Source organism: Bufo gargarizans, chromosome 4, assembly GCF_014858855.1.
Source record: "Bufo gargarizans isolate SCDJY-AF-19 chromosome 4, ASM1485885v1, whole genome shotgun sequence".
NCBI classification, from domain to species: domain Eukaryota; kingdom Metazoa; phylum Chordata; class Amphibia; order Anura; family Bufonidae; genus Bufo; species Bufo gargarizans.
In genome coordinates, this window is record NC_058083.1 from 462,746,212 (window position 1) to 462,758,550 (window position 12,339).

General features: G+C 45.1%; 1 protein-coding gene across 1 annotated transcript in view; it reads left to right on the forward strand.

Moving 5' to 3' along the window:
* The first annotated feature begins 1,434 nt into the window (after positions 1-1,434).
* SNAP25 (synaptosome associated protein 25) overlaps positions 1,435-12,339 on the forward strand; it is a 121,990-nt gene continuing 111,085 nt past the window's right edge. The window contains exon 1 of the mRNA XM_044290826.1: positions 1,435-1,524. The gene's annotated coding sequence lies outside the window, so the exon portion shown is untranslated. The remainder of the gene's footprint in view (positions 1,525-12,339) is intronic.

Sequence of the window (12,339 nt, forward strand, 5' to 3'; positions counted from 1 at the left end):
CCTCATTTGGAGTATTGTGCTCAGTACTGGAGACCATATCTCCAGAATGATATTGATACTTTGGAGACAGTTCAGAGAAGAGCTACTAAACTAGTACATGGATTGCAGGACTAAAACTTACCAGGAAAGATTAAAGGACCTTAACATGTATAGCTTGGAAGAAAGACGAGACAGAGGGGATATGAGATAAACTTTTAAATACATAAAGGGAATCAACAAGGTAAAAGAGGAGAGAATATTTAAAAGAAGAAAAACTGCTACAAGAGGACATAGTTTTAAATTAGAGGGGCAAAGGTTTAAAAGTAATATCAGGAAGTATTACTTTACTGAGAGAGTAGTGGATGCATGGAATAGCCTTCCTGCAGAAGTGGTAGCTGCAAATACAGTGGAGGAGTTTAAGCATGCATGGGATAGGCATAAGGCCATCCTTCATATAAGATAGGGCCAGGGGCTATCCATAGTATTCAGTATATTGGGCAGACTAGATGGGCCAAATGGTTCTTATCTGCCGACACATTCTATGGTTCTATGTTATAGCATTATTAAAGGGGTTGTTGTCCGGTTCTGAACTCCCCTTTTACTATCCACAGACAGGTCCTGCTGCTAGGAAACCCCAGCAATCACATCCGACAGCAGAGGAAGCCTCTATGATGACACAGCCGCTGCAGCAAAAGTGATGCGCTATACGCAGAATACAGCATGCCTCATTATTAGGAAAGACCTCCAGAGCTTCAATCGTGGGGTCTAGATGGCGGTAGGGAAATCCGATCCTATCAGTTCAGTGTGTCCTAATTAGGCATAAGAAAAGGAGAATCCCTAGACAAACCCTACTGTAATACATATATAAACGGCTGCTCCAGCCCTACAAGGACATATGTAGCAGAGTTCAGTTTGTCAGTACAAGACAGTGAACTGAGACAGCTCTGCTACATCTGTTCCAAATGCTTGAGCAGAAAACCACACCTAATACCTGCAGATCCCCCATCGGACAGGTACAGTATACAGTGCATGATCAGGGATGTCCTCTGCATCCGTCTATGAATGGACTCAGCCTCTAAGACCCCATCTGGGAGCAGAAATCACTTGAAAGGCGTCTGTACATGAGCTGCCCACGTAGGCTCCCCTTATAAGGAGTCCACACAGGAGAGGGAGATCCCTTTGGAGGAAATCAATCAGAGCTGCATTAGTGTAAAGCATTGCAGCCCCCCAATAAATACAGCAATGCCAACCTATGCAGCCCACACCCTCCTATGTCTAGGTAAGTCTCCCCAGTGCACCTACAGTAGATGCAGAACGTGATGTGCTGCAGCAGACGATGACTTGGCCCCTCCCACATCCCCCGCCCCATGATAGATGTCTATTAAAAGCTGCTGACGTCAAGAGTGACGGCCATCTTTGATAAGGGCAGAGCTCTTCTTCCATTGAAGAAGAAGACTCGAGGAGGTCAGGAACGCTGCTTCTTGCCTCCCCGCAGCTCCATCCCTTCCGAGGCGACACCCGCTCCCTGCAGCAGCCGACTGCGAGGTAAGTCAGTCAGTGCCCACCCTCCATCTGCTCGGAGGAGCATTCAGGTCTGCGTCCCCAGGTTTCATGTTTGAGGAGCAGAAAGAAGAGTCTTGGTGCCGCCGACAAATCTCTTGCTGCTGCTGGACCCGCATAGCAGAGGCCGCCGTGAGCCTCCCTTGACTTGAGTCGCGATATTATTATGGGGTCTCTGCAGCGGGAGAGGCGCTGTCGTGATTGACGAGGAGCTGTCTGGAGGCAGGTGGGAGGATTCAGCACCAGAGCAGGGCGGACAGCTCCTCTGCAGAGGCTGGATGTAGCAGAGCTGAATGTGTGCCACCCCTGCTACGTGCTGGGGGACCTGCAGTTCATGGATATATACTGGAGGTGTCTATATGTGGACATATACATCTATATATATATGGCTTTAGGTTGGGGGGGGGGGGGATCTGCAGGTCCAGACAGCTCCATAATTGCGTTAAAAAAAAAAGCGGATAGCGTTACGTGCTGGGGCATTAGTAATTACTGCTGGTTTTGTTACCCACTAGTGAGAAAGCAAAGGGGGAGGGGATCTGCATTACAGCCGGAGTGGGGAGGGGGGGCATTACCTCTAGGGGGAGCCACGGCGGAGACGCAGATTTGTTTATAATAAAGGCAGGGGCTGGCTCCTTCCCATGTGAATGCCAGCACTGGGTGTTGTACGCCTTCATCTAAAGGTAGCGAGACGTAGGTGGGGGGGTGATTTCTTCCTGAAATCGTTGTCTCGTGCTACCTGCGTGACGATGTGCGGCGCGAAGGACGCGACGGGCGGCAGCGGCTGTAGCAGCTTTACGGTGGCTCCGGTGGTAAATGGCAGGTTGTTGAAAACAGGCATTAAAAGCCGTAGGTGCGGAGTAAACAGAGCGCCTTAATTACCCGGAGGGGAGGAAAGCAGCAATCCTGGCTGGGGGGGGATTTTCTGGGACGGTGACGGAGGACCCCACCCCACCATTGCGCCTGTGATGTAAATGAGGCGTCTGGGGAATTTCGATGCAGAAGGAGTTTGCTTTTGGTTGTACAATCCTAAATGAAGAAAAAAAATGTCATTTTATATGTGAATATGTTGGACTGTGGATTGGGACATGGGATTCACTATAGTATAGGCTGTCTGCAGAATAGTATACTGGACCTAATAGGTAAAAGAGGTGAGATAGTCTGCATGGTAAAGGCAATGGCATGCCAACGCCCGATAGAGAGACTCCTTTACATGCAGCGGTCCGTGTCGCATGTCCTCGGCACTGTAAGGGTACGGGCACGCGGGCAGGTTTCTGTATGCAGGAATGGATCATAAAAGGAGAGAAAATATTAAGGACGGATACGGCGTCTCTTCTTTAATTTTGGCTTCCAGAACTGCGCGCAGAAACCCCGACCTAAAGATGCTGAAATATAAGGACGGTTTATTGTGAATGAGAGCTGTGAGGTCAGACGTGATCCGTGCTGTAAGGGGTGGCTTAGAATGAGAACGATGGACTTGGCGTTGGATGGTGGTCTATGGTACGGTGTCATGTTGTGGGCATGCAGGTGGGAACAGACACGCCTGGCATCTATAGACGTGGCAGGGAAAAAGGGAAGATTGCTGCCTATTAGAATGGAGAACACGTTGAAGGGTTCCTCTGATGCATCATATGGCGCAACACTGCAGATGTGCGACCTGTTAAAGTGCCCAGCGCACAATACAGATGGGGGGGGGGGGGCAGAAATCAGTGGTTTTGTCCTCTTATCCAGATCAATAGGTCAGCATCGCCTATGAAAAATGACCCCCACTGGGACCCTGAGGGAATTAACATCGCTCAGTGCTTTTGTAGATCACATCATGCCTGTGCATGTATGTAGGTGTGGATGCGTGTGTGTAAATGCATACATACATGTGTACATATGTGAGTATTGTATGTGTATGAATGTGGATGTGTGTGTATATATCCATGTACATGGATGTGAGTATTGTACGTTTGTGTATATGAGTGTGGACACACATTTGTATGAGTGTATATAAGTGTTATATATACATATTTGTGTGTGTTGCCTTATGTGTATATATACATACATATATACACTATCTGCACAATTATCAGGCAAGTGAGTATTGTATGTTTATGCATGTGTATGAATGTGTACGTGTGTGTATATATATCTGTGTACGTGTGTATGTGTATATATGTGTACATGTTTGTGTATATATCTATGTACGTGTGTGTGTGTATATCTATGTACATGTGTGTGTATATATCTGTACATGTGTGTGTGTGTGTATATATCCATGTACATGTGTATGTGTTTATATATCTGTGTACATGTGTGTATATCCATGTACATGTGTGTGTATATCCGTGTACATGTGTGTGTGTGTGTGTAAATCTGTGTGTGTATGTATATCGGTGTACATGTGTGTGTGTATATCTGTGTGTGTATGTATATCGGTGTACATGTGTGTGTGTATATATCTGTGTGTGTATGTATATCTGTGTACATGTGTGTATGTATATCTGTGTGTGTATGTATATCTGTGTACGTGTGTGTGTGTGTGTATGTATATCTGTGTACGTGTGTGTGTGTGTATGTATATCTGTGTACATGTGTGTGTATATCTGTGTGTGTATGTATATCTGTGTACATGTGTGTATGTATATCTGTGTGTGTATGTATATCTGTGTACGTGTGTGTGTGTATGTATATCTGTGTACGTGTGTGTGTGTGTGTGTGTATGTATATCTGTGTACATGTGTGTGTGTGTGTGTATGTATATCTGTGTACATGTGTGTGTACATGTGTGTGTATGTATATCTGTGTACATGTGTGTATGTATATCTGTGTACGTGTGTGTGTGTGTGTGTATGTATATCTGTGTACATGTGTGTGTATATCTGTGTGTGTATATATATCTGTGTACATGTGTGTATGTATATCTGTGTACATGTGTGCATAGATGTGAGTATTGTACATTTGTGTATATGAGTGTGGACACACATTTGTGTGTATTTGTAGATACATATGTGTATGTACGTATCGTGTGTGTGTGTTATATATACATATTTATGTGTGTACATGCCTTAGTGTGTATATATATATATATATATATATATATATATATATAGACACACATGTATATATACACTATCTGCACAATTACTAGGCAAGTATTTTGACCATGTCATAATTTTTAAGCATATTTCCTACCTCCAGGTGCATAATTATTAGGCAGCTTGTTTTCCTCTGCTAAAACGGGCCAAACAGAGATTTAACCGTCTCAAAGTCAAAAAGTCTTTCAGAGGGATGTAACGCTCCTGAAATTGCTAAGATATTGGGGCGTGATCACAGACACATCAAACGTTTTGTAGCAAATAGTCAACAGGGTCGCAAGAAACGTGTTCAGAAAAAAAGACGCAAATAAATGCCAAAGATTTGAGGAGCATCAAACGTGAAACGACCAGGACGCCATTATCCTCCAGTGCTGTCATATTCGCGAACGGCAACCTCCCTGGAGTGCCCAGAAGTACAAGGTGTTCAGTGCCCAGAGACATGGCCAAGGGAAGGAAGCCTGAAACCAACCACCACTGAACAAGACACAGAAGTAGAAACATCAAGACCGGCCAAGACAGATCTGAAGAAAGATTTTTCAAAGGTTTTATGGAGTGATGAGATGAGAGTGACACTTGACGGACCAGACGGGTGGTCCCGTGGCTGGATCAGTAACAGGCACCGAGATTCACTCCGACTCAGACACCAGTAAGGTGGGGGTGGGGTACTGCTTTGAGCTGGTATGATTAAAGGTGAACCCCTTGGACCTTTTCTTGTTGATGATGGACTGAAAATCAACTTCCAAACCTACTGCTAGTTAATGATAGATCATTTCTTCAAGCAGTGGTACGGGAAAAAGTCTGTATCTCTCAAAAAACCATGATTTTTATGCAATTCAATGCACCGTTGAAGTACTCTACTGCATGGCCAGCCATAAAGATGAAGGAATAATGACATGGCCGCCTTCCTCACCTGACCTAAACCCTATTGAGAACTTGTGGGGCCTTCTTAAAGGGGTTGTCTGTGTTCAGAGCTGAACCCGGACATACCCAGAATTTCACCCAGGCAGCCCCCCTGACTTGAGCATCGGAGCAGTTCATGCATTTTCTCGGAGTTCCGGTGACGTACTGGGTTCTCCTTCGGGCTGCCAGACGGAGGCTCCCGCCTAGCAGTGAGCCCGGTGACGTCACCTACACTGATGGGTGGACTTTAGCGCTGCCCTAGCCTGTAAAACAGGGCAGCGCTCAAGCCCGCACACATAGATATTCTGCTCAGAAAGCCAAAACCTCACTTTTACTTTCTTAAATATTCAGGTTTGAGGTTTATTAAAGGGAGTCTGTCGCCACTATATGACCATATGCAGCACTTACATGGCGCTGTAGCACACCTATGCTTGATTGTAACGGTACCTTTGTTCTTTTCTTTAGACATCCAGAATCAGGAAAAACTGTTTATTTCATATGCAAATGAGAACTTGCAAGTGCCCAGGGGCGGCGCTCAGTGTGTGGGTGCCCAGGCTGCTCTGCCTTTTTAACCGTTACTCCTCCCCCAGCCTCTTCCTTTGCCCGCCCTCCTATCATCCCTAGGTCCGGCCGAGATCCCGCGCCTGCACACTGCATCGCCGCCTGGCGCATGCACGCCAGTTGAATTGATGCTGTACCCAAAGTGTGCATGCCCCGGCCCGGCGAAGCAGTGCGCAGGCGCGGGATCTCGGCCGGACCTAGGGATGATACAAGGGAATAGGAGGGCTGGCAAAGGCAGAGGCTGTGGGAGCAGTAACGGTTAAAAAGGCAGAGCAGCCTGGGCACCTACACACTGAACGCCGCCCCTGGGCACTTGAGAGTGCTCATTTGCATATGAAATAAACATAGTTTTTCCTGATTCTGGATGTCTAAAGAAAAGAACAAAGGTACCGCGTTACAATCATGCGTAGGTGTGCTACAGCGCCATGTAAGCACTGTATATGGCCATATAGTGGCGACAGACTCCCTTTAACATTTTGGACTGACCAACATTTTTCAGCATTTTTTGCTGAATAGTAAAATTAATCTTCAAAAATACAACTTGCCTAATAATTGTGCACACAGTGTGTGTATATATATCTTATGTGCAGGTATACATGTGTGTGTATATCTTATGTGCAGGTATACGTGTGTGTGTATATCTTATGTGCAGGTATACGTGTGTGTGTATATATATCTTATGTGCAGGTATACGTGTGTGTGTATATATATCTTATGTGCAGGTATACGTGTGTGTATATCTTATGTGCAGGTATACGTGTGTGTGTATATCTTATGTGCAGGTATACGTGTGTGTATATATATCTTATGTGCAGGTATACATGTGTGTGTATATCTTATGTGCAGGTATACGTGTGTGTGTATATCTTATGTGCAGGTATACGTGTGTGTGTATATCTTATGTGCAGGTATACGTGTGTGTGTGTATATCTTATGTGCAGGTATACGTGTGTGTGTGTATATATCTTATGTGCAGGTATACGTGTGTGTGTGTGTATATATCTTATGTGCAGGTATACGTGTGTGTGTATATATCTTATGTGCAGGTATACGTGTGTGTGTGTATATCTTATGTGCAGGTATACGTGTGTGTGTATATATCTTATGTGCAGGTATACGTGTGTGTGTGTATATATCTTATGTGCAGGTATACGTGTGTGTATATATATCTTATGTGCAGGTATACATGTGTGTGTATATCTTATGTGCAGGTATACGTGTGTGTGTATATCTTATGTGCAGGTATACGTGTGTGTGTGTATATCTTATGTGCAGGTATACGTGTGTGTGTGTGTATATATCTTATGTGCAGGTATACATGTGTGTGACTTTATTTTTTTTTTTGCAGAGCAGACTCCTATGTAAGGGCTCTTTCACACTTGCGTTGTCCGGATCCATCGTGTACTCCATTTGCCGGATCCAGAAAAACGCAAGTGAGCTGAAAGCATTTGAAGACGTCTTCAAAATGCGTTCAGTGTTACTGTGGCAGCCAGAACGCTATTAATGTCCTGGTTGCCATAGTAGTAGTGGGGAGCGGGGGAGCAGTATACTTACCGTCCGTGCGGCTCCCGGGGCGCTCCAGAATGACGTCAGAGCGCCCCATGCGCATGGATGATGTGTCCATGCGATCACGTCATCCATGCGCATGGGGCGCCCTGACGTCACTCTGGAGCGCCCCGGGAGCCGCACGGACAGTAAGTATACTGCTCCCCACTACACTTTACCATGGCAAACAGGACTTTAGCGTCCCGGCAGCCATGGTAACCATTCAGAAAAAGCTAAACGTCGGATCCGGCAATGCGCCGAAACGTTGTTTAGCTTAAGGCTGGATCTGGATCAATGCCTTTCAATGGGCATTAATTCCGGATCCGGTCTTGCGGCAGGTCACGGTGTTCAGGATTTTTGGCCGGAGCAAAAAGCGCAGCATGCTGCGGTATTTTTTCCGGCCAAAAAACGTTCCGGTCCGGAACTGAAGACATCCTGATGCATCCTGAACGGATTTCTCTCCATTCAGAATGCATTAGGATAAAACTGATCAGGATTCTTCCGGCATAGAGCCCCGACGACGGAACTCTATGCCGGAACAGAAAGAACGCAAGTGTGAAAGAGCCCTTAACCATTTATTGCTTCTGTCAGGGTCAGATGCATTAGCCAAATGTAATTAGTGAAAACTGTTGTGTGGTAATCTTACAAAATGTAGTCAGATGGATTTGCATCGTCAGCAAATCAATAAACCCTCAATCGAGTTGGGCATTTTACTGCTATATATGTATTACCGTCGTGTAAGCGACGCTAAGAGCAGCATAGCATCAGTATCATCCAGGAATAGCAGATACCGCCGTTATTGCTGATTTATGCACAGTCCGAAAATGTCAGATAGCAATGTCATCCATATTTAATGGCAGAGGGGAAGGTCAGGATGCAGCTGGAAATGGATGGTGGAGAGGGCTGAAAATCTGCAGGAAGGATTCTACGTAGACGTCGTGGGATCTGTATGTATAAAGCCTGACTCGCAGGCCTAGAATACACCGCCGGCGCAAGAGCTGAGAGGAGGTGAACGCACGCATCTGAAACCTTATAAAAGTAGGGAAAGAAACGGTTAAATGTTAGCAGACTAATTTAGGCATCACTCATTATATAACCAGCGCACACCCTGTAGCCGCTGGTACAGCAAACCCTGGGCCCCAGCAGTTCTTACACCCATTACTGGAAGATTAGGTTTCCTGTATATGACATGGCTCATCATATTTTCAGGATAAAAATATAATTTAGCTTTTAATTGCTTGAAAGCATTTCACTGAAATCATTCATGATGAGGTCCCAAATAAAAAATGGAGCAGGCCATTACTTTGCTATACGCAGCAGCAGGAAGCTTAAAGGGGCTCTGCAGTTTTTTTAAACTGGTGATCTATCCTCTGGATAGATCATCAGCATCTGACCGGCGAGGGTCCGACACCCGGGACCCCCACCGATCAGCTGTTTGAGAAGCCGGCGGCGCTGGCAGTAGCATCGCGGCCTTCTCGCTGTTTACCGCAAGCCCAGCGACGTCACGACTAGTATCAACTGGCCTTGGCGCGGCTAAGCTCTGTGCACTTGAATGGAGCTTAGGCTACTTTCACACTAGCGTTCGATCGGATCCGTTCTGAACGGATCCGATCATATTAATGCAGACGGAGGCTCCGTTCAGTACGGATCCGTCTGCATTAATAACTTAGAAAAAATTCTAAGTGTGAAAGTAGCCTGAGCGGATCCGTTCAGACTTTCAATGTAAAGTCAATGGGGGACGGATCCGCTTGAAGATTGAGCCATATGGTGACATCTTCAAGCGGATCCGTTCCCATTGACTTACATTGTAAGTCTGGACGGATCCGCACGCCTCCGCACGGCCAGGCGGACACCCGAACGCTGCAAGCAGCGTTCAGCTGTCCGCCTGTCCGTGCGGAGGCGAGCGGAGCGGAGGCTGAACGCCGCCAGACTGATGCAGTCTGAGCGGATCCGCTCCATTCAGACTGCATCAGGGCTGGACGGAGGCGTTCGGGTCCGCTCGTGAGCTCCTTCAAACGGAGCTCACGAACGGACCTATGAACGCTAGTGTGAAAGTAGCCTTAGCCGCATCCAGGCCAGTGATACTAGTCGTGACGTCACTGGGCCTGCGGTAAACAGCGAAAAGGCCGCGGCGCTGCTGATAGATTTATATCAACAGAAGCAAAAGAAAAGGAGCTCATGATACCAAAGAAGTAATACATTTTATTAGAGCATGATTAAAATGACATAAATAGAGAAAATTGATAAGTATGATGCCATAAACATGATAAAATAAGAGCGGAGGACAGAAAAAGAAGAAAAATGCCACCCTGGGAAGGAGGCACACGGATCAAATAAATATGGTACCATATATATGTAAAACATGGGAATCAATGCTGGATAGATAGTCTAACAAATGAATATCAGGTGAGACACCCGTCAACACATATCACTCCTATAAGTGGTAAATGGTATGCAAAAAATAGGTAAAGATAGAAATATATACTGCAGACCAATCAAATGGAGACCAGGTACAGATGAATGACAAGGTCACATAAACTAAGGAGGGCAGCAGGAGACAGGGGCTCACCAGAATAAACCGTGTGCACAGAGACCCAGGGTGGCGCTACCCCAACCCGCGTTTCACCGTACCTTATTTTATCATGTTTATGGCATCATACTTATCAATTTTCTCTATTTATGTCATTTTAATCATGCTCTAATAAAATTTTACTTCTTTGGTATCATGAGCTCCTTTTCTTTTGTTTCTGCTGTCCTACTCGGGAGCTTTTCCCTCGTCACACTTTAGGTGTGTCCTTTGGGGTTGTATTGGGTGGACACTGTTTTTTCACCCTCCCCTGGGACACCCTGGGTCATTTTTTTTTGTTTTTCTGACTAGATTTATATCAAGCTGACAGCTCAGGGGGTGTGTCTTTACTGCTTCAGCTCAGGAGGCGTGTCTCAGCTCTACCTATCACAGCTCAGGAGGCAGCTGAAGGATGAAACTGAGCATGTGCGGCCTTCTCAGTGAGCAGGACAAATAAATAAGAGAAAAAACAAACAGCAGGAGGCGCTATACAGACGCATTTTATTGAATAACTCAGTGGCTATACAAAATGTTTAATTACATGTAATTACAGAAGTATTCAGATGCAACTGATGGTTTGAAAACTGTAGAATATTTTTTGTGGGACAACCCCTTTAAGGGTGTGTTGTTTTTAACAATAGGTGATTTTCATGGAGACTGGTCCTTACATCAGGTCTGACTTTGTCATTCCCACACATTAGCTGCTATTGCTGGGGGAAGCTGCTTCTGGGCGGCCATTGTGTGAATGGTTGTATATGTAAAGCATGGGCAAGCAGGAGTCCCTCATACACTCTTAGGGAACAGCTCTCTTTTCTGGGTCCCCTTCGACGATGTTCATGTCTCTTTCTCCTCTGGTATCCCTTTAAAAAGAAACATGCCCCCCTCAGCTATTGGTCCCCAAAGCGGCTCGACATACAAACAGTATATAGTATACAGCGATTCTAAAGAGCTACACAAGGCTGGTGCCATTTACCTCACAGCTAGAGCTGTGGCAGCCATTTTGTATTTTTGACCAGCATGTAACAGTGCAGCCACAAAGCACTTGCTGTGATATCACGTTTCTTGTATGTATGCCGCTTTATGTTTTATCATCTAAGTCATCTTTGTAGAACGTCTTGTATACAGCTTCATATGTACGTTAGGTTCCTTAGCCATGTGTTATTAATGGAGGACATGTGTAGCCCGCAGAAGAACGCTATTCGGCAATCTGATTCTTTACTTCAGTACTGTCACATAATTTTCATGAACACTGGAGATGAAGAGTACTGGGCACTGAACGCAATATGGATCCTGCTGTGAAAGGAAGCCAGACCTGATCATTAAAGGTGTTTCTTATACAAGTAGAGAGCAGGCATTGGTAGAATGAATGGGCCACATCTCCGATAGATAATGAGCAGCGCAGAGCAACCAATCAGATTGCTTCTTTTATTTTCCAAAGGAGCTGTGAAAAATAAAAGGTGGAATCTGATTGCTTGCTAGGGGCAACTAAGCCAGTTTGCTCTACTCCAGTTTGATAAGTGACCCCATTCATTTTTTCCTTTGAGAATCCACTCTATTATACAAAACAGCAATAATAAGCGACAGCCCCTTTCCATATGCCCTATTAGATGTTTTAGAATGGGGTCTCCCATATTGGAACTCCTTCTAAAGATGGACATGCCTATCAGATACAAGTAAAGGATGAACCGACAGTTGTGTGGTGTATGATCATTTTATCAATTAACATTTTAGTCCATATTTGATGATACATTGGTTAAACTGGCCATCATTTTTTAGTGACAACGAATAGAGGAACAATATTTCTTTGAAGAAAAGATCAATTGTGGACAAAAGATCTTTAAAAAATGAAAGATCGTTCATCCAAAAATCAGATCAAGTGTTCAAACACAGATTACTTCCTTACAGATGATGATGGTCATTGACCGGGAAAAACAATGGTTCTTTGTTAAATTTCATCCAACCAATCTTCGTTGTGATTGAAATGGTTCTTACCATGTTTTTAGGGACCTTATTAGCCAGAGCAGAGAGTAATTAAGTAGAAGGGGAACTCGCTGTCATGGACTTAAACCTGTCCATTCAATTTTTCATTTCATGGATGGCCATCCATCTCAATAACCACCCTGGCATTCCCATGCATTGGTCACGCCT